Source organism: Schistocerca serialis, chromosome 2 (assembly GCF_023864345.2).
Source record: "Schistocerca serialis cubense isolate TAMUIC-IGC-003099 chromosome 2, iqSchSeri2.2, whole genome shotgun sequence".
NCBI lineage: Eukaryota > Metazoa > Arthropoda > Insecta > Orthoptera > Acrididae > Schistocerca > Schistocerca serialis.
In genome coordinates this window covers 649,356,011-649,376,348 of record NC_064639.1, presented here as the reverse complement: position 1 = coordinate 649,376,348, position 20,338 = coordinate 649,356,011, and the positions used below count along the sequence as shown (strand labels likewise).

At 37.8% G+C, this 20,338-nt stretch overlaps 1 protein-coding gene across 3 annotated transcripts in view; it reads left to right on the top strand.

Moving 5' to 3' along the window:
- LOC126457729 (esterase E4-like) overlaps window positions 1–20,338 on the top strand; it is a 339,670-nt gene that overhangs the window by 192,913 nt on the left and 126,419 nt on the right. The gene's annotated exons all lie outside the window — the stretch shown is intronic.

The following is a 20,338-nucleotide window of genomic DNA, read 5'->3' as shown; positions in this document are numbered from 1 at the left end:
GTCATTATCAACACTGTATAAATTTCTAATCTGTTTGCTGCCCCTTACTGGTATTCATTAGTTAGGTTAGCTAAGACTCTTAACCACCCAGTGTTTCTGTAACGTGAGTCGTGCAATTAAATACTAATATGCTGCCCATTTTCACTGAATTGCCTAATAATCTTAATTAGTCACCTCCTTGTCTGAAAGTTTGTCTATATGAGCCACAATATGAGCTGTGTGGTATTTACCGAAATATTTGCTTCCTCTGATCTTTTAATTCAATGTTTGCTATCTTACTGCTGAGTAAAATGTTTACGGCTTCACAAGCGTCACAACGCTTGGCTATAAATTTATTGTTTTTTCCATGTTGCAGAGTGCAACTTGTATGTCTGTGTCGTATCCGAGGCTGCCTTTAGTTGTTGCTAGCGTCAGGTGCAGTCAGTCGGGGCTACACTGTCTCAAGGGGCCATGGAGCGTCTACACAGTGTTTATGAGAAAGCACCTCCATTAAGAACATTTTTGGTTATAAACGATGAACTTTTAAGGAAGAGGAAGTAGAAGGGTTTCATTCTATGAAATTGTGTCATTCTTTAAGTCCCCTTGACAAGGTATTGGTTGTATCCTTGTGATGATTAAATTTTGTATGGAATTGCGTTTTTTTTTTTTTTTTTTTTTTTTTTTTTGAAGCTGAAGTTTAAATTCAGTTCACCTATAATTTCAGTAGCTGTGCCTACTTGCTGACGTTACAAGAGGGACTTTGTTTCACACTGGAGCATTCATATATAAATATTCCATGTATTTTAAGAAGTCACACTTTTATCTATTGCGTGTTATATTTCACTGGGTAACAGCCGGTGGTTCCGAACTATAAATTCAATATATTGTCAATTTTAGTTTTTCATCTTCTTGTTACATTTTATTTAAATAAAATTTACCGGCTACAGACCGGTTATTGAAGTCTGAATATCTATGCTGGTACCATTGTGCAACGGTGTTTTGCTATTATGTAGTGGTAAATAAAGGAACTAACACGGTATTGTTATACTGTATCCTTAAATGGGTGTCGTCCTTTTACTCTCGCAGCCAAATGCTCTGCATTCACACATCAGTTTGACGTCCTAAAACCGAACTTATCACCCCGGACTACAAGTCCATTAAGAAAGACCGAACAAGAGAGCGATACGAAAATTGCACATGGTCCGGTAATAAGGATCAAGCCTGAGCTAAAGGCGGAGCAGTTTCGTTTACTATCGTCTAGTATGCTGTGAGAACAACTGATTCTAATTGCCTCTGGCGAGTCGCTTGAATTTGCCCTTGCAACAGCCTGGTTGACTAACTTCAATATTAATTAACTCGGAAACGGCGCAACTTACCGTATTCTTTTCTAAACAATTATTTTCCAGCACCAAGATACCCTGCTACATCCTTGCAAGCTTTTCAGACTGTTTATGACCACCCTGTATAGAGGCATTATTAATTCAACCTTACAGAGCAAACCTCGAAAGTAAAGAAAAGTAAAGTTTTATAAAACGATGGCTGTGACGCCTCTGCTGTAAGGGAGCGAGACATGGATTCTCATGAAGAGGGACGAGATGAAATACTCTCAGCGAAATAAGATTTCTAAGGCCTGTGAGGGGTTACACACTCCAGCACTGGATTAGAAATGATCAAATTAGACAAGGGCTGAAGAACATAATGGCAAAATACACAAACAGGTGCAAAACGAATATGTGAGCGGAGTGCCTGAAGAACTGCTGACGAAACAGCTGTTGAGTCACTGGCCAAAAGAAAGAAGAAAATTTGGTGGGTCCAAAATAAGATGATCTCACCAGCAACCCTTCAAGACAGAACACCATAGGCCCTGGAAGCGAAAATGATCATGATGAGGATGATGATAATGAAAAGTTACCTTTGTGTCTAAAATCAGAACATTTGCTGGCTTAGGTAGTTTGAATGATGATCGTTGTAGATAATTATTTAACATATTGCAATGCTGTCTGGTGACAAACCCTGGAACGACGTCAATCTCTAGCGCACTATGGCATTGTTACAGCCTGTAAGTAGCCATTGGGACTGGACGATATCTGTAGCCGCCATCTGGCCGCTTGCCGGCTGCAGCGGCGCACAGCAGTGCTTCCTGGGCGACCACCGGCTTCGCCCTTTCGTCACAAGTGAAAAGTGCGCCCTGGGCGACGGCGAAAGCGAGGGAGGCAGCCCCCAATTATTCAGGAGGGCGGCGGATGTTGGGCGGCGCTGATCTCTTATTCAGGCGCAGAGTGCAAACACAGCCCACGCGAGGGGTAATGAAAATTGTCGGCCACTGGCTACTCGCCACGGGCTGGCCCACTGTGGTATCGTGAAAGCGGATCCATTCGTGCTGCTCCAGAATATGGTAGCAACAGTTCCATCCAATGGTGTGACATCATTGAGGGACGGGGACTTGGAAGGAGGTAGAGATACAGTTTTTGCACTCCCCTCTTTCCCTCACGTGCAAGTGATAAAGGTAGAGTCAGCAATATGTAATTATTTAATTAAAAGTACTTTGATAATAAAGTTTGTAAACTTATATAAAGATTTAGACGGTGCTGATTAGAAGGAAGCAGGGATAAAATATAGGGAGCGAAAGCGCTATTTACAACTTGTACAGAACCAGACGGCAGCAAAAGGATTCGAGTGGCATGAAAGGGAAGCAGTGGTTGAGAAGGGACTGAGGCAGTTTCGCCCAATGTTGTTAACTCTGTATACTGAGCAAGCAGTAAAGGAAACCAAAGAAAAATTTGAGTAGGAACTAAAGTCCATGGAGACAGAATAAAAACTTTGAGGTTTACAATGACATAGTTATTCTATCAGAGACAGCAAGGGACTTGGAAGAGCAGTTGAACGTAATGGATAGTGTCTTAAAAGGAGGATATAATATGAATATCAACAACAGCAAAAAAGGAGGATAATGGAACGTAATCAAATTAGATCAGGTGATGTTGAGAGAATATGCAAAATAACTGATGATGGCCAAAGTAGAGAAGTTATAAAATGTTGAATGGCGATGGTAAGAAAAGCGTTTCTTAAGAAGAGCTGTAAGTGCAAGAAAGTCTTTTCTGAAAGTATTTCTATGGAGATGAAACATGGTAAACTGTTTAGACAAAAAGAAAACAGAAACTTTTGGAATGCGGTCCTGCGGAAGAATGCTGAATATTAGACAGATAGATCAGGTAAATAATGGGGAGGTACTGAACGGTATTGAGGGAAAAGAAATTTATGGCACAATCTACCTGGAAGAAGAGATAGGTTCATAGGACAATTTTTGAGATATCAAGGGACCACTAATTTAGTAGTGAAGGGAAGCGTAGAGTGTAAAAATCGTACAGGGAGATCGAGTGGTGAATACCATAAGCAGATTCACAAGGATGTAGGCTTCAATAGTTATTCAGACATGAAGAGGCTTGCACAGGATAGAGTAGCTTGGAGAACTGCAACAAACTAGTCTTCAGATTGATTACCATAATAACAGCAACATTTTTTTAAAATATAGCCATTTTTTAAATTGGACTAAAAACTATAAAGTTATTTCTCATAGCCCCGTACAGATTCACAAGTCCATAAGGATGTTTCTGATAGATCGATACTGTGAATATTTAATACGAAAATACTTCTAACATTTATAATCAAAAACGTGTGGCACATGTAATAAATAACTGATGCCGTCCTAACGTTTATCTACTAGATGTCCCCACGTTTGTTATAAATCTTACAAATGTTAAAAACTCTCAGCAACAAAATTTTGGAGCTATTTGTTTGGGGATAACGATCCATATGGTACTAGGAGAAATTATTTTGTAAATTTTGGTCTGATTTCAAAACGGTTTGTATAAAAAAACTTTTTTCTCTAAATAAACGTTTTATGCTTTTTAGTCTTGAGTGCGTGAAATTTCTCAACTGATTTTAACATTTTAATGAGATCATAAGATAGATTTGTGTTAAATACTGGGTTTATTTCAATTTCTTTTCACATGATCGTATCTGAAATATAGTGTTAAGCCTACCTAATAGCATAATATCTTTCTGTTCAATTGTTATTTTCGGAAAAAATGAAATGAAGAATCAAGCAAAGTTAATTTATACAAGACTTTCATTTCACTACTAGCTTTATACATGCAGCTTCACCCTTGTACACGTGTGTCATACATATTGCACACATTTCTTCCTACCTCATCTCTCTATCCATGTTCTCCTATCCCATCCCTCTGTACATCTTCTCCTCACTCTTTGTCCATCGCCTCCTCCCCCTCTCTCTGGCCAACTCCTACTCTGTCTGTCCATCTGCCCTTTGTATGTCCATTTCCTGCTGCCTGTCTCTCGGTCCACCTACTCCTCCCCGACTCTCTGTGCATGTTCTCCTTGCCATTCTCTCTGTCCATCTTCTGTTCCCCCCTTTCTTAGGATGTCTGCTTCCCCATTTCTAGGTCCATCTTTTGCTTCTGTCCTTTTCCTCCTCCACACTCTCCCTGCTCATTTTAACTTCCCCCTCTCTTTGTCCATTTCCTCCTTCTCTTCCTTTCTGTCTGTACTATCAGAAACAGTCTTGATCACAATTTATTTATTACTGTAGTAAATAAATTGTGATCAAGACTGTTTTTGATATTAAACATTTGTAACACATTGATCACTGTCACTCCCATAATGTATTCAACAGTAACTCCTTTCTGTCTGTTTCCCCCCTCCCTCCTGTGTCCATCTCCTCTTCCCTCTGTCTATTCGTCTCCTATTTCCCCCTCTCCTTGCTTATCCATGCCTGTCCACACACATACCTCCGAAAAGTGTCCAGGTACTACCTACTCAACATGGTGGGCATCCACGGCAGCATAGATGTCAGGCATTACATGAGGCGTATCATCAAGTAAGTGATTAATATTTTGCTTGACACCAGTGTCTGTTGGTAGCTGAATCAATCTATTGCGTCCTTGTAGCTCTAGATAATCTTACAAATTTTACAATTCCAACTAAATTCTCTCCTGTCCCCTCTCCTTTCATTCCATTTTTCAGCCCCTCTCTTACTTCCCCAAAAAGAAAATTGATAATGGGCGACAACCACTAAGAGTAGGCGTGACAAATTCTGCATATCACTTTCTTATGAACATTTGAACAGTGGTTGAAATTGGTTGAGTCAGGAGGGTCACCTGTCGCAAATTTGTATTATAATATAGCCGCCTGATGTGGTGAATGTTGGGGGAGTATCACCAAATGTAAGATAATAATCTTAACACTTTCAACAAATCGCCTTACCTTTCAATTTATGTTATTAACAGCTGTCTACTAATCTGCATGAAAATATACTGTTCAAAACAACTTTTGCACCGCACTCATCACTTCCATAGCTGCCACGAGATGGTGGCCTGAAAAGCTGAAAGCTGGTTCGTGATAATTTTGCGGAACATTATGAAGTCTTTCTTATTTAATATTACAATTATTTCATGCCAAGCACTGACAGAAAATTCAGCTAATTTTGTTTTCTTTCTCTGTAACCTTTTCGACACAGGAAACAACTGTGACTTTGTCTCATGAAACTTACTCTTTCGTGTTTGTTCTCTTGAATCTAGGCATACGCTGTTTCATAGATATGTAGATGGTGCAAAACTATTCTGAAAATTTTAGTTTCCCAAGTAAAAGAACGTTTTCAGGATTTGTACAGACTATCACACTGGCAATTACTACTAAAGACGACTTTCTAATACTGTCTTTAGTAACGTTTCGATAGTGCAGCTAATATTTCTGGGTGTGAGGGTTGTGTGAAGAAAATTTATCTTCAAGAACAGCCACAAGGCTGCTCCATCCACTGCAGTAATCGTTGTTTTGATCTTGCGTTACCGTATGTTTCTAGAATCTGTGATATCTTATGCGATATACTAGCAACTCCAGAAACGTCTCAGATGTATTTCTGGAATCCGATAAAAGGGAAAACGAGTCCACGAGATGAATCCATATTGTAACCTCCCCACAGTAATTTTTAAAAGGAGAAAAGACAATACTTAATAGAAATGGGAGCCGAGTGTAACCTCCCCACAAAAATTTGAAAGAAAGAAATATGACAATATTTAATTATGAATCCTAATGGACATTGCGCTAAGCGTAACCTGCCCACAATGAAATGTACTGACAATGGCAACAAAAATGTGAAATTCGCAATCTGACTCAAATATAAATTCTTCACCAAAAAATTAAAGTCCATTCAGTGATAAGAAAATTCAATTAAACCGAAATATCGGTCTTTGGCCCTGTGCAAAAAATCAAAATTAAATTCTTACCTCATTGCAACACCTAGTCAAATTTCTGCTCTTGTTGTTGCGCACCGCTTGGAGGAACTGCATTGCAAATAATAATATTCCTTTTTTTTGTGATTTTAGTGAAATTTTTCTTCAAAAGAAGTGGAATGAAATGGGAAGTGCAACGAAATCTTTAGTTCAATAAAAAATTAAATTTTTGAGAAAATGCTTTTGAAATAAAAATTATTATTGGGGCACTTGTTGGAGAATAATTACAATAAATAAAATTTTTGATTATCTAATGATTATATTAATTAACAGTATACCTCATTCAGCATCTTGACCAGAGTTGCCGACTGCCTACATCACACAACCGCACTGGGCTGCTACTACTGACCGACTGCTCTGCATGACGACTATTAGCGTACTGCACGCGACGACTACTGACAGAGTACTGCTCTCAACTAGACAGAGCTACAGACTCGCAACGACTACTACTGACAGACTCGCAACACTCGCGCGGTCAAGCGCATACTCTCTGGTCACAGATGCTACAATGCCTCGCCATCGCTGCTATGTTACATACGTGTTTCATAACCCTCCACTGGGGGGGCAAAAATTTGGCAGCGATGGTGAGTCATTTGGACTTGCCAAGCGCGGCAAAATTTTTCTTTAATTAACAAAATTCTACAACTTACAGAATATTTAAATGTTGTGCACACGCACTAAGTACAAAATATATCAGACAAAGACAAAATGTGAGTACAAAACATAGTAGCAAATCAGAAAAATGTATATACAAATTATTTGACAGAAAACAAAGAGCACAGGCACTGAAAAAAAATTCATTGGCATATTCAGAACAAATAAACAGACTGGCAAAAAATATTATGTTGACAAGTGACATGAGTGCACATGCACTGCAGTTGCGAACATATCAGTAAATAATGAAATGTATATACAATTAGTAACAAATGACATAAGTGCATACGCATTGAAGTATTGAATATACAGAATAGTACAAATCATATTGAAAAATGAGAAAAGTGCACATGCACTGAAGTTCAGTAGAAAACATATTAACACCTAACATAAGTGCACATGCACTGTAGTTCAGAACATATCATAAAAAATAAAAATGTATATACAATATAAAAGACAAGAGTGTACATATACTGTACTTCAGAACAAATCGAAAAATGTCTTTAGCATTTTCGCAATAAATAAACATAATGGCAAAAAAAATCATGTCCAAAGTGCACACGCACTGAAAAAATGTCTTTAGCATTTTCACAACAAATAAACATAATGGCAAAACATCATGTCGACCAGTGCCATAAGTGTACTCGCACTGGAGTTCAACAAATCGAAAAACGTATAACCTATGAACATAAATGATGTTACCAAAAAATTTTTTCTTTATGTGACAAGAATCAGGATAGGAAAGGGAAGGATTCCATCATGGTTGTACCACTTTAGATTGCACACAGCTGTTCTGAAAGTCCATATCTTTCCACAGAAGTACAACACCAAGTGACACAACTTGAAGTTCTTTTCCCATCAGAATTTATCAGTGTAGCCAAGACACTGAACTGTCGTAGTAATGTTCCATGTTTTCATTTTGGCAGTACATTACGTACACCAAACAGTGGGACCATAATAATGTCTTCATCGCTCACGGTGGTGGACAGCATGTCGTGTCAACACCACGCTCTTACAAGGCACACCAACGTAGAATTAGTGCAAAACCAAAGATAGTGCTCCATGATCACTAGGATAAACAGGACAAATGGACATTGCAGTAATTCAGGGTAGTCAGCCTATGAGGTGAAGGACATCAAGTCACATAATATTGACAATTACAGTCTTCATGAGTAGTTTGTGGCATTCATAGCCTAGTTATTGAACATTTCTGTACCAAGTATGTAATATTACAGAAAAATGTTCATTAATTGTTTTACATAGAATCAGTAGCCTTCTTTTCCTGGTTACAAAGTATTATGAAATAATCGCATTCTTTTCAGTTACAGAGTATAATTAAGAATCACTAACCTTCTCCTAATTACAGTTAATTAATCATTTGTCATTCCAATAATAATCATTAGCCTTTTCCTAATTACAGTTAATTAATCATTTGTCGTTAATTAATCATTTGTCTAATTACAGTTAATTAATCATTTGTCGTTAATTAATCATTTGTCATTCCAAAAGTAAGAATCATTAGTCTTCTCCTAATTACAAAGCATTATTAAACAGTCACATTCCTTTCTGGTTACAAAGTATCAACATTGGAAACAAGAGCTAATCAATGGCATAATTAATAACAATACTTCAAGTGACATTAATTATTGGCACTCAGTGGCCAGCAAGTATTGAATAGAATCATCATTCAGTATTATTCAGATTATTACGAAGTCATTATTAAAAATCAGTTAATTACAGTCATAGCATTAATAATCACAGGCATTATAAGTAGTCTCATTACAATAAACAGTGGCAGTTATTAACTAGTGACAAAGCATTATTTTAAGTATATACCTTTTTTTTTTTTTTTTTGTCTCATTAAGAGGTCATTACTCAAGTGACATACTATTCAGAGCTAATCAGTATTATTCAGAATTTTCTCAAACTGGTATCACTACTTGGGACTGGTAATACATTTTTTTTGTTAGCAATGCATTGCGTTGGGATCGATAATTAATTGCTGAGACATAACACTATTTGCTTTTGACCTGTTGCTGCAAATGAGGATAAGTAACGTCATTCGTCATGAGTCAGCTGTAGCAAGGTCATGCAACAAGGCAGTATATGTGATCACATTTATAAATGATAAACACAAATGGGTAAAAAATAAAAATGCAAGTACAAGAACAGGTATAATAAGTAACAGGTTTAGTAAGTATCATGAAAAACTTCTCCTGGAAAAAATACAAAAACGGATTATTGACCTGAAAGAAGAAACGCACACTATGCTGAAAAGTAGTGAACTTCGAATTAACAAGTAGTGAAATGTGTATAAAATGTGTTCCATAGCTGTCCTTTCCAAAACTTTCCGTCATCCTACTATGCAATATAACACCTGCTGTCAAAACAAACTGCAACAAATACTTAAATAACTACGTAGCATAAATACATAACTTCAACACTATCCTCATCTGTAAAGAAAAAACTTCATTATCAATCACTTCATTATCCACATTAAAATAACTTCATTATTATCATCACCTACAAAGAAAAACTTCATTATTCATAATACCATTTCCTTCGTCATTATTCATCAGTATTCATTATCATCTGCAAAAAATCACTTCATTACTTATTATACAACTATTCCTTATCTCTAGCATATTTCATCACTAAAACTAAGATGTGTAGTTCAGTCTGACAGCCTGCATCAATCACCTTGTATTCTGAAAGAAAAAATTAGTTAAGACTGCTATTCTGTGATGAGTATAGTATATTCTTGTTAATGCTTGTTAATCCTGATCCATTTACTCTTCCTCATAAAGTTATTGCATCTTCTATCGTTTATTCCGTAGGTGAAATTCCCATTTCTGTTGAATTTATTTCTTACATGCATCATTTCTTTCTGAAATTGATGACAGAGATTAATGTCCTGCATTTAAATCATATACCCACTAAATAATGACTGGTTTATGGTGACATAATTAACCATACAGCATAACATGACAGAAAACGTAATATGTCAAAACATTGACAGTGTTCAAATGCAAAAATATACACAGAATAATCCAATGCAGCAGCAAAAGGAAAAATGTAAAACAGTCACGATGTTGAGATATCATAGGGCAAAAAAAAAAAAGGTCAAAGTCGACTGGTGTGTGTTATATCTTAACTATTTCACAGTGCATATAAACAAAACTGGAATACAATCATACATAAAAAGACAAAATGTGACGTTCGTTGTGTTCAGCTTGTATGTAGTGTAGTTAATCGAGGCGAGAATTAAAGACTTTAATGGAGAGAGAATTTGATAAAATTAATACGTCATTACATAGAATTGCATAATTATTCATAAAATACGTAAGTTCATTTGGAAAAATATGCACGGTCTGATGTGTAACGACAAGAAAAGCGACCTGCTAACCTTACCTTGCCGGGCACTTGCCAAGAAAAAATACGATAATCATCAGTAATTAGTCACGTGAAATAATTGCATTAGTAAATGGCATCATAGTGTGTTGAATCATACAGTGGTTTCACTCAATAAACGGTTTAATGTTTGAGATATGGTGATTGCCTTTCGATTTTCTGGTTCTCAAAGTTTCGACGTGTACAACATTGGGGTGAGGGATGCTGCGAATCCGATATGGACCTGCGTATAGAAGTTCAAATTTACTGCACTTACCTTTTAATTTACTGGATAAATAGTGTGTACGTGTTAATATCTTCTGTCGAACGTGAAAGTCGCGGCGTGTACAAACCTGTTTTTGCTGTCTTCTCCGGCGCTCTGCGGCACGTTTGATGTTGTTCAGCGCAATGTCAATTATTTCGTGGTGTCGTAATCGACGAGATGTAGGAAATGTTATTAACTCTTTAATTTTGTTAGGTGGTTCAGCATTTTTCAGTATAACAGACGGAGATAGCATAGTGGATTCATTTGGTATGGAATTAATTACATCTTGGAATGAGAGTATGTGTGTATCCCAATCAATATGTCTTTTGTGGCAGTATATTCTACACAGTTTACCAATTTCTTTCATTAACCTTTCACAGGGGTTCGAAGAAGCGTGGTACTTGGATATATAGATCGGAGAAATGTTTCTAGCTCATCACATACGTGTCCATACGCCACATCGAAATTGTGATCCATTATCAGAAATTACTTTCATTACATGCCCTACATGAGATAGAAAATGTTTTACAAATGCTTTCGAAACAGTTTTAGCAGTAGCTTTGCGTAACGGAGTGAAAGTAACAAATTTTGAAGTGAGCTCAACAGCGACAAAAATGTAGCAAAAACCTCTGTTAGTTCTCGGAATCGGACCAAAAATATCTACTGCGGCCATATGTCTTAATTTAACAGGTATAATGGGATATAAAGGAGGAATATGTGAAGTGGTGTCTGATTTAGCTTTCTGGCAAATTTTACAAGACGCTAAAACTCGTCGTATACGTTTTTCCATGTTAGTAAAATAACAGTTCTGTCTCAGTATAAGAAAACATTTTCGTGCTCCGTAATGTGCGTAACTTAAATGAGTGTACCAAATTAATTTGTTAACCAGTTCGTCAGGAATGCATAATAACCAATTGTTGCTATCAGGATGAGAGCGGCGAAACAGAATGTCATTGCGCACAGTGTAATGGTTCCTAATCGTAACATTATTCTTATCTAGCCAAAGGTGTTTAATTTCTTTCCAGACATTGTCTTTGTTTTGTTCTTGTGCTATGTCCTGTAATGACGATGAAATAAAGTTTTCAAATGCAACTTGCTGAATGTACATGACACTGAAATTTGTTTTGCAGAAGTTGGTTGCTACGTCTTGCTGATTGTTGCCGAGAGAACGCGATAGTGCGTCTGCTATAACATTTTGTGTGCCGGGAATATGAACAATCGTAAAATTAAATTCTTGTAAATATAGTTTCCATCTACTTAATCTGTCGTGAGTAAATTTAGCTGAAAGCAAAAATTGTATAGCTCTATGGTCTGTGTAAACGGTGGTATGTCTGCCATAAAGAAAGTGCCGAAATCTCGTAAAAGCCCATACAACGCATAATGTTTCAAGTTCTGTGACGGAATAATTTCGTTCAGCAGGTGACAAAATGCGACTTGCAAATGCGATGTTTTTAATTATAGTAGAACCATCTTCTTCAATTTCCTGGAAAATGTGTACGCCTAAAGCGGTGTTGGAACTGTCAGTGGCAATGGAAAAATTTCTAGTAAGATCTGGGTGCGATAATAGTGGTGCATTCAACAAAGCATGTTTCAGGTTCATGAATTCAGAGTGTGCTTGCTTATCCCAAGACCAAATACTGTTTTTACCTGTTAATTGGCATAGTCTAGGCGTGTCTAAAGCAGAATGATGAATAAATTTGCGAAAAAAGTTAATTAAGCCCAAAAAACTGCGTAATTGCTTTTTTGTTGTAGGAACAGTAATGTCACGTAGAGCCTGAAGTTTTTCCGGATCAGGTGCAATGCCTTCTGCTGAAATTACGTGTCCAAGAAATTTTATGGAAGTTTTGCCAAAGTGCGATTTACTAAGATTAACTGTGAGTCCTTGAGCATGAAAAGTTTGCAACAGTTGTTCAAGAATCATATTGTGTTCAGACCAGTTAGCTTCTGCAATAAGAATATCGTCTACATACGTCGTAATTCTGTCCTTAAGTTCTGTCGGAAGTATAGTATTCAAACCGCGAATAAAAGCTGCAGAAGAAATAGTTAAGCCGAACGGTAGTTTGCAAAATTGATAACAGTCGCCGAAACAGAGAAAAGCTGTATATTTTCTACAATTCGGATGAAGCTGAATTTGCCAAAATCCCGATTTCAAATCTAATGTGGAATAAATAGCAGTGCCGTGAAATTTCTGTAAAAGTTCCTCTAATGTCTGTGGTCGGTCTGTTTCATTAATAATAATGTCATTAATGTGACGTGAATCAAGTACAAGGCGAAGTGAGCCATCTTTTTTCTTAACAATATGTAGCGGGTTTATGTACGGCCTAACTGCTGGTTCTATAATTCCTTGGTCGAGCATATCCTGCAATTCTTTTTTAACTTGTTCTCTATGAATATACGGAATAGGATAATGCTTAGCTTTAAATGTATCGTGCTGCTTGACTTGAAATTCATACATAAATCCGGACATAGTACCAGGAATGTTGTCGAAAACTGGAGCTTGCTGTAAAAGAATTTTGTGTAATTGCGTTCGCTCGTCGTCTGTAGTTACACTGCTCTCTTTAACCCTATCAGAAATCAATTGCATTACGTCGAAGTCAGCTTCGTCTGGAGTATTATAGTTGTGTACGTACGTATCCGTGAACAATGTGGGATTACACTCTATGTCACGTGTTGCGGAAATGACCTCTGTGCGGTTAATTGTTTGCTCTTCCGCAGATAGTGAGTGCTGAAATTCTAAAGCAAGTTGTACATTTTCATCCTTTAACATTAAATAAGAATTCTGAAAATCAATAACTGCGTCGTGTTGTACCAGAAAATTCGTACCTAAAATAACGTCTGTTGTCAATAAAGGAACAATCCAAAAATTAGAGTGAAAAGTATGACCTCCAATACAAAATGATAAATGCGTCTGTAATTTAACGTCTACTCCTTTACTTGGTACTGCTCCTTTCACTTTTGTTTTGCCTAATGGTAATGTCGGATACGTATTCTCTTTGTTGCACTCGTTGAAAGTCTCCTCATTTATTACTGATATTGGTGATCCGGAATCAATTACTGCTGAGAATTTCGATGAACCAATTTTGATTTCGATAAAAGGATGTGAAATAGATTTCTGAATAACTGGTCTTTCCTGTAAAAGAGTGTCTCTGATGTCGTCAAAAGTAATTACATTTTCGTGAACAACATTTTGCGTGTCAAAAGTAATGTTTGCGTTACTGGAAGATGCGATCTGTGCATTATCTAGTCAGATTCTATCTGACGTGTTATTATTATTAGGAGGATGTTGTGGCATTTCGACTATTTGAACCGTTCTATTACTTCTTCCAGACGTATTACGTTCTGGATGGTATCTACTGTCGGGTTCATTCATGCGAATATGTTCTTGCGTATGATTTTGCTGTTGGTGAGACCGACTGTTATTATATGTACGCTGGTAATTGTGCTCATCGTTTTTACGTCTGTCGTAATAGTCATTCCTATACGGTGTATTGCGATGGGAATTGAAATACTGTCTTCTTTGTACATAGTTGTTTCTCTGCTCCCGTGCGTTACTATTTGTTGGACCAGGGGCTATACGTCCACGCGGCGAAACATTAAAGCCTGGTTGACCTTGTGTATTCCATTGTTGGTTAGGTATGCTAACCGGCTGGTTTTGATGTTGTTGTTGTGAAACACCTCTATTGTTACTAAAGTGTTGTTCCTGTTGCTGAAAATTTTGACGGTATTGATAATTAGAATTTTGCCTGTTATTAAAGTTTTGGTAGTTGTCGTTCCTAAAGCGTCTGTTATCTTTCCGATTGAAATTACGTCCCTGATCATAATTGTAGTACTGTTGTTGACCTTGGTTGTTACACGAAAAGTTTTTGTTTACAAAAGAATAATCAGATTGCTGTACTTCCAAGAGCTGTAAAAGATCTCTAAACGCTGAAATATTTTCTTTTTGCTGACCTGTTAGAAGTGACACTCGTAATGACCGTGGTAATTTGGAAATGCATAATTGTATAAGTGCGGATTCACTGTACGGCTCACTTAGGTACTGGTTTTGTTGGACCATATGCTCAAAAAATTGCGTGACACTGGGAAAATTTGAGTTCTCGTAATTCGGCAAACTAATTAACTGATCTTTAATTCCGCGCTGTGTCGTCTTCGACCAATACGCAGATAGAAAAGCATTCTGAAACTCTTCTACTGAATAGCATTGCCTCGCGATCGGTCTCATACGAGTTGCCGGTTCGCCTTCCAAAAAACTGCAAATAAATTCAAGTTTATGCGTTACAGGCCAAGTCGGTGGAAGAGCAAAGCTAAATTGTTGAATCCAATCCAGTGGGTGAATCTGCGTTCTATCGTTTTTGAAAACCTTAAACTTTCTCACTGACAGAAAATGTTTGTAGTCGAAATTATCATCTCTGTGTGATGGAACAGGTTCAGGATCGTAAGAGAATCTATTGAACTGTGGTTGATCGCAATCTAAGACCCGTACTCTCTGTAGATTACCCAAATTATACGCGCTGCGTGAGTCAGACAAATGTTCATAAAGTGGCGTCTGTTGTATGTTATTAACTGAAATGTTTTTCATCTCTGTTACTTCTTGTTGTAAATTTGACAACTTCCTACGTAACGTGTTGTTAGATGAATCGAACTCATTAATTGTCTGCTGTAAATTTTGAAATTCAGGTGTTTGGTTAAATGAAACCGGTGCAGTATCGTCTGATTTATTGTCATTAGTATTTTCGATAACATCAATACGACTGGCCAATTCATCACATTTTTCAGTCAGTATTTTAACCTGATCATCGGTTTTAGAATCAGACGCATTAATCTGTTTTTGCAACTTACGCGTAGTTTCGCTCAGTTTTTTAACATCAGCTTTGATGACATCGCAATCCTGTGTTAGTTCTAATTGTTCGAATCTGTCTGTCACTGTTTGAATATTTACTGTGTGTGTATCTGTTTTTGATTTAAGATCAGAAATTTCATCCCGTAATTCCGCGTCCAATTGTTCTATGGTATTAATTTTGCCGGACACTGTAGTAATATTATTGTCTACATACGTCTTCGCTTTCGCGAATATTTTACGTTTGTCCTCTTGTCTTTGTGCAGTGATTGTTTCCATGACTTGTCGTTTTACCTTGTTTTGATCTTGAATAAATTTGCGGAAACGCGTATCACTGTTTTGTATGTGCTGATTAAAGCGCTCGTTCATCTGAGTGTTCTGCTGTTCGAATTTCGCGTCTATCTTTGCGTCCACTGTGCGCGAAAGTTCTACCGTCATAGCTTTAAACTCTTCCCGTAATTGTGTAGCTTTTTCAGAGCATTGTTTAGCGACTCCGCTAATTTCGTCTCTGAGTGTGTCTGTTGCGGCTGTTTGCATTTCTCTTAATTCCTGCGCAACAGACTTAATTTCTTCGCTATTTTTTTTTGAACAAGCTTCAATTTCCACGCGCAACTGTTCCTTAGTGTCATGGCACTGCGCGGCAACGGCTCTAATTTGTTCACTAAGCTGTCTGGAATTGTCGTCTAACTTTTTATTAAGTTGTTTGAGATTTTCGTCATTATTGTCAAGTTTTTCATTTAAGTGTTTGCTATCTTCCCTAAGTTGTCTGAAATTTTCATCAATTTTATTAAATTTTTTGTCCTGTTCACTAAATTGTTGTTTGAGCAATCTTGCCATAATTTGTTCAAAGCCAAAGTTAGCGTTTATACTCTCTGTGCTGTTTAGTGGTGGATCTGGAACTTTCTCGCTTACTGTAACCATTTGGTTATTCTCAGATTTAGAAAAACGTTTGTCAGTCGGATGTACACTGTCAGACATTATTTCGGAATTAAATAAATCCGTCGTACTTTCACTACACTGACCATTTTCATTCGAAAAATTTGTCTGTACATTACTTGGATTTTCTAAATCGGGTGTGTTAAGTTCGGCAGCGCTCATTACTATAGAGCGTTCTGCGTCATCAATTGTCGTCAAATTAACAGACGAGACAATTGAGTTCGTTTGTTCATTATCAGGGTAAAAGTCATCACTAGCGGTTGGAATGCACTGATTGTTAGTGAACGCAGGATTGTCATCATTACACTGCGTGTCACATGTCCTATCGGTAAAGTTGTTTAAATCGGTAGTTTCGTTCGTAATACCTCGCGATACACTATTCACAGTCTTTCGCGGCATTTTTACAGTAGTCACAATTATTCAAAAACAAATAAGCACAAATGCAAAGGCAACACACAAATACAATAGAGCAACAAATTGCCGTTGACCTGTAGAAAGAAAGTCACAAGTTAATAAAAGCGTAGCGCCAAATCCTAATTATATCTAAGCAAATAAGAGCAGATATCTGACTGTTGCTCAAAAGACTCTCAACGAAATTCGATCCTGAACTGGGTGTCGCCAAGTGTAACCTCCCCACAGTAATTTTTAAAAGGAAAAAAGACAATACTTAATAGAAATGGGAGCCGAGTGTAACCTCCCCACAAAAATTTGAAAGAAAGAAATATGACAATATTTAATTATGAATCCTAATGGACATTGCGCTAAGCGTAACCTGCCCACAATGAAATGTACTGACAATGGCAACAAAAATGTGAAATTCGCAATCTGACTCAAATATAAATTCTTCACCAAAAAATTAAAGTCCATTCAGTGATAAGAAAATTCAATTAAACCGAAATATCGGTCTTTGGCCCTGTGCAAAAAATCAAAATTAAATTCTTACCTCATTGCAACACCTAGTCAAATTTCTGCTCTTGTTGTTGCGCACCGCTTGGAGGAACTGCATTGCAAATAATAATATTCCTTTTTTTTGTGATTTTAGTGAAATTTTTCTTCAAAAGAAGTGGAATGAAATGGGAAGTGCAACGAAATCTTTAGTTCAATAAAAAATTAAATTTTTGAGAAAATGCTTTTGAAATAAAAATTATTATTGGGGCACTTGTTGGAGAATAATTACAATAAATAAAATTTTTGATTATCTAATGATTATATTAATTAACAGTATACCTCATTCAGCATCTTGACCAGAGTTGCCGACTGCCTACATCACACAACCGCACTGGGCTGCTACTACTGACCGACTGCTCTGCATGACGACTATTAGCGTACTGCACGCGACGACTACTGACAGAGTACTGCTCTCAACTAGACAGAGCTACAGACTCGCAACGACTACTACTGACAGACTCGCAACACTCGCGCGGTCAAGCGCATACTCTCTGGTCACAGATGCTACAATGCCTCGCCATCGCTGCTATGTTACATACGTGTTTCAATATCTAGAAGTTCAACGAAGGATACCAATGTGTCTGACCCGTAGGGTTGTTGGGGTAAATTATTTCAAACGTTTCAGGGAAAACTGCGGCCGGTTCCAGGAAACAGTGATGAAATACTGAACGCACAGAGCTCTATGGAGGGCGAAAAACGGTCAATTCTACGGCGCTGACGAAGGGACTGGGAAAGACTAACATCGCAAGTGAAGAAGCAGCCTGATCTCTGCAGAACCCAAATTTTAGTGCAGCTAGGGTGAAATGTTATGCAGACGTTCTAAACGATGTTCTTGCGAATCGCAGTACTGCGAAAGCGTTTGGTACGCCCTTAGAGAAAGCGAAAGATTATTCTAGGAACCTAAAGCTGAAAGACGCAAATATGTCACGGACATGAACATAGCAGTGATTCTGAAACCCACAGAAACTTAGTCTGCTCCTGAAGAATTGTGTCATGAACGAAGAAAGACGTTCTTGATTGTCTTCTGAATGAGAATGATCGAAGTGTCAACCAGGCGACTATCTTATCTTGAAGAAATGCTTTTACGTCCTCCCAAATAAATCCTTCATCTACCTGACGTTTGGAACAACTGTCTGGAGTAAACATAGCAGCCTTTAACCTCGTCAGGCTTCACGCACTATGCGAAGTGCTGCGGATGGCTACCACTGGCGTTCAACCGTGTAACGTATACTTTGCTGGATTATGACTTAGTGCTGGATGTTTGGAAAGGGTTAAGTAAATATATCAGAGTGTTATTCGAGTGACCGTTCTGATTGTAAGGGCTCGCGTTACCTACGAATCCTCTGATTGGTGATGCAAGAACTTAACACGACTTTAAACTTGCCAATGACATAGCCGAGACTCATCCATCTACCCGTCCTTCATTTATTTAATTTTTTATTTACACATCTAGTTCCTTAGGGCGAAATTCCGGAGCTAATCTCCACTATCATGGAACGAATCAGTACGTGAAATTACATAAAAAAGTTGACAAAATATGAAAAAATTTACTCGAATCTTAAGCAGACGACAAGTTGCTAGGATTGTAGTAGCATGATCAAAACTATGATATATAACTCAGGAATTTGCTGAAATTTTTTCCAGGAATTCTCCTATAGAATAGGAATAGTGAGCCTCAAAATATTCTTCAGTTTTGGTCTTGAAAGTGCGCGGTTTACTTTTAAGATTTTTTAAAAATTCATTTGCTAGCTTATTGAAATTGAATTCAGCAGAATGCAACAAGCTTTTCTGCTCGGGAGAAAAGGAGGTGCGATACAAATACAGACTGGATTTTTGCGTATTATCAACTGAATATCGACCGAGTCAAAGATGGTAATTCTTGGAAATAAGCACATACTGTGGACAAAAAACGACACTATATATTGAGAGGCAATTATCAGAACTACGGGACTCCTTAACAGGAGTCGACAACAGGTCCATAAACGTATGCCACCAATCGCTCGAACTCCCCGTTTCTGAGCCAAAAATGCTCTTTGTGACAGGAAAGAGTAAGCACAGGGTATAATGCCGCGTAGCATAAGTGAATGCAAATAGCGAGACGAATTTTCGTGTTGGACCAACACTTACAATAAATACTGTTCTAGTACGAAATACGGTAGCCTTCAGTTTTTGACGAAGATCTTGAACACATGCTTTCCATGACAACTTATCATCAATCTGAACACCTAGGAACATGGATTACTGTTACTTAGTATTCATGTTACATAAGCAGTCTTCTCAGTAACTCCAGGAAGTATCCTGATGCCCATCGCGTTTCATGATAGGGCCCTTCCCAGCGTCGCCCACCCCTGTAGATCGGTTGTGTGACATACAACTCGTGGGAAAATTAAGGCCACCAATTCACTGTACCGATTCAAACTCCAAAGTCAAGATAACGTTCCCCCATTGGGTCATTCTAGGCCAGTAGGACGACTTAAAACTGGCGGGTAACCATGTCTCCACATCTACCCCTTCTCCCTCTATGCCAATAGTGGGAAAACAAGCCCCCTCCTCCTCTCTTTTCTCTCTTGATAGGCCAGTTGTGTGAGTTTAGTCAATCAAGGTCTGCACTTCGTAGTGAAAAGATCATCAGAGATGTCAGCTACAGAGTTATCCTACTTACAATGGCGGTGAATATCATCTTAATTTATGATCCAAAATTACGCAAGGTACTTTGACATTACAATGTGTTACTAAATAACTGTGGGACACAGACATATGATGGATAACAGGATAATCACGAAATTGAAAGCAGAACGGTAATCCCACAGAAAATCTTCTTCTTGGTAATGCATGACTGACTCCCCAGATAGCTGGCGCAGGGCTGATGATTCTTCCTAACATTTGGCCAGCACCTACACGCCAAACAGGTAATGGTACAGGCGAGTGAGAGAGATGGAGAGCGGTCGCTCAGTGTTTCGCCTGCCACAAACCATCAAAAAATACACCCATACATGATAAATAACAGTGAGCAGCTTTTAACTG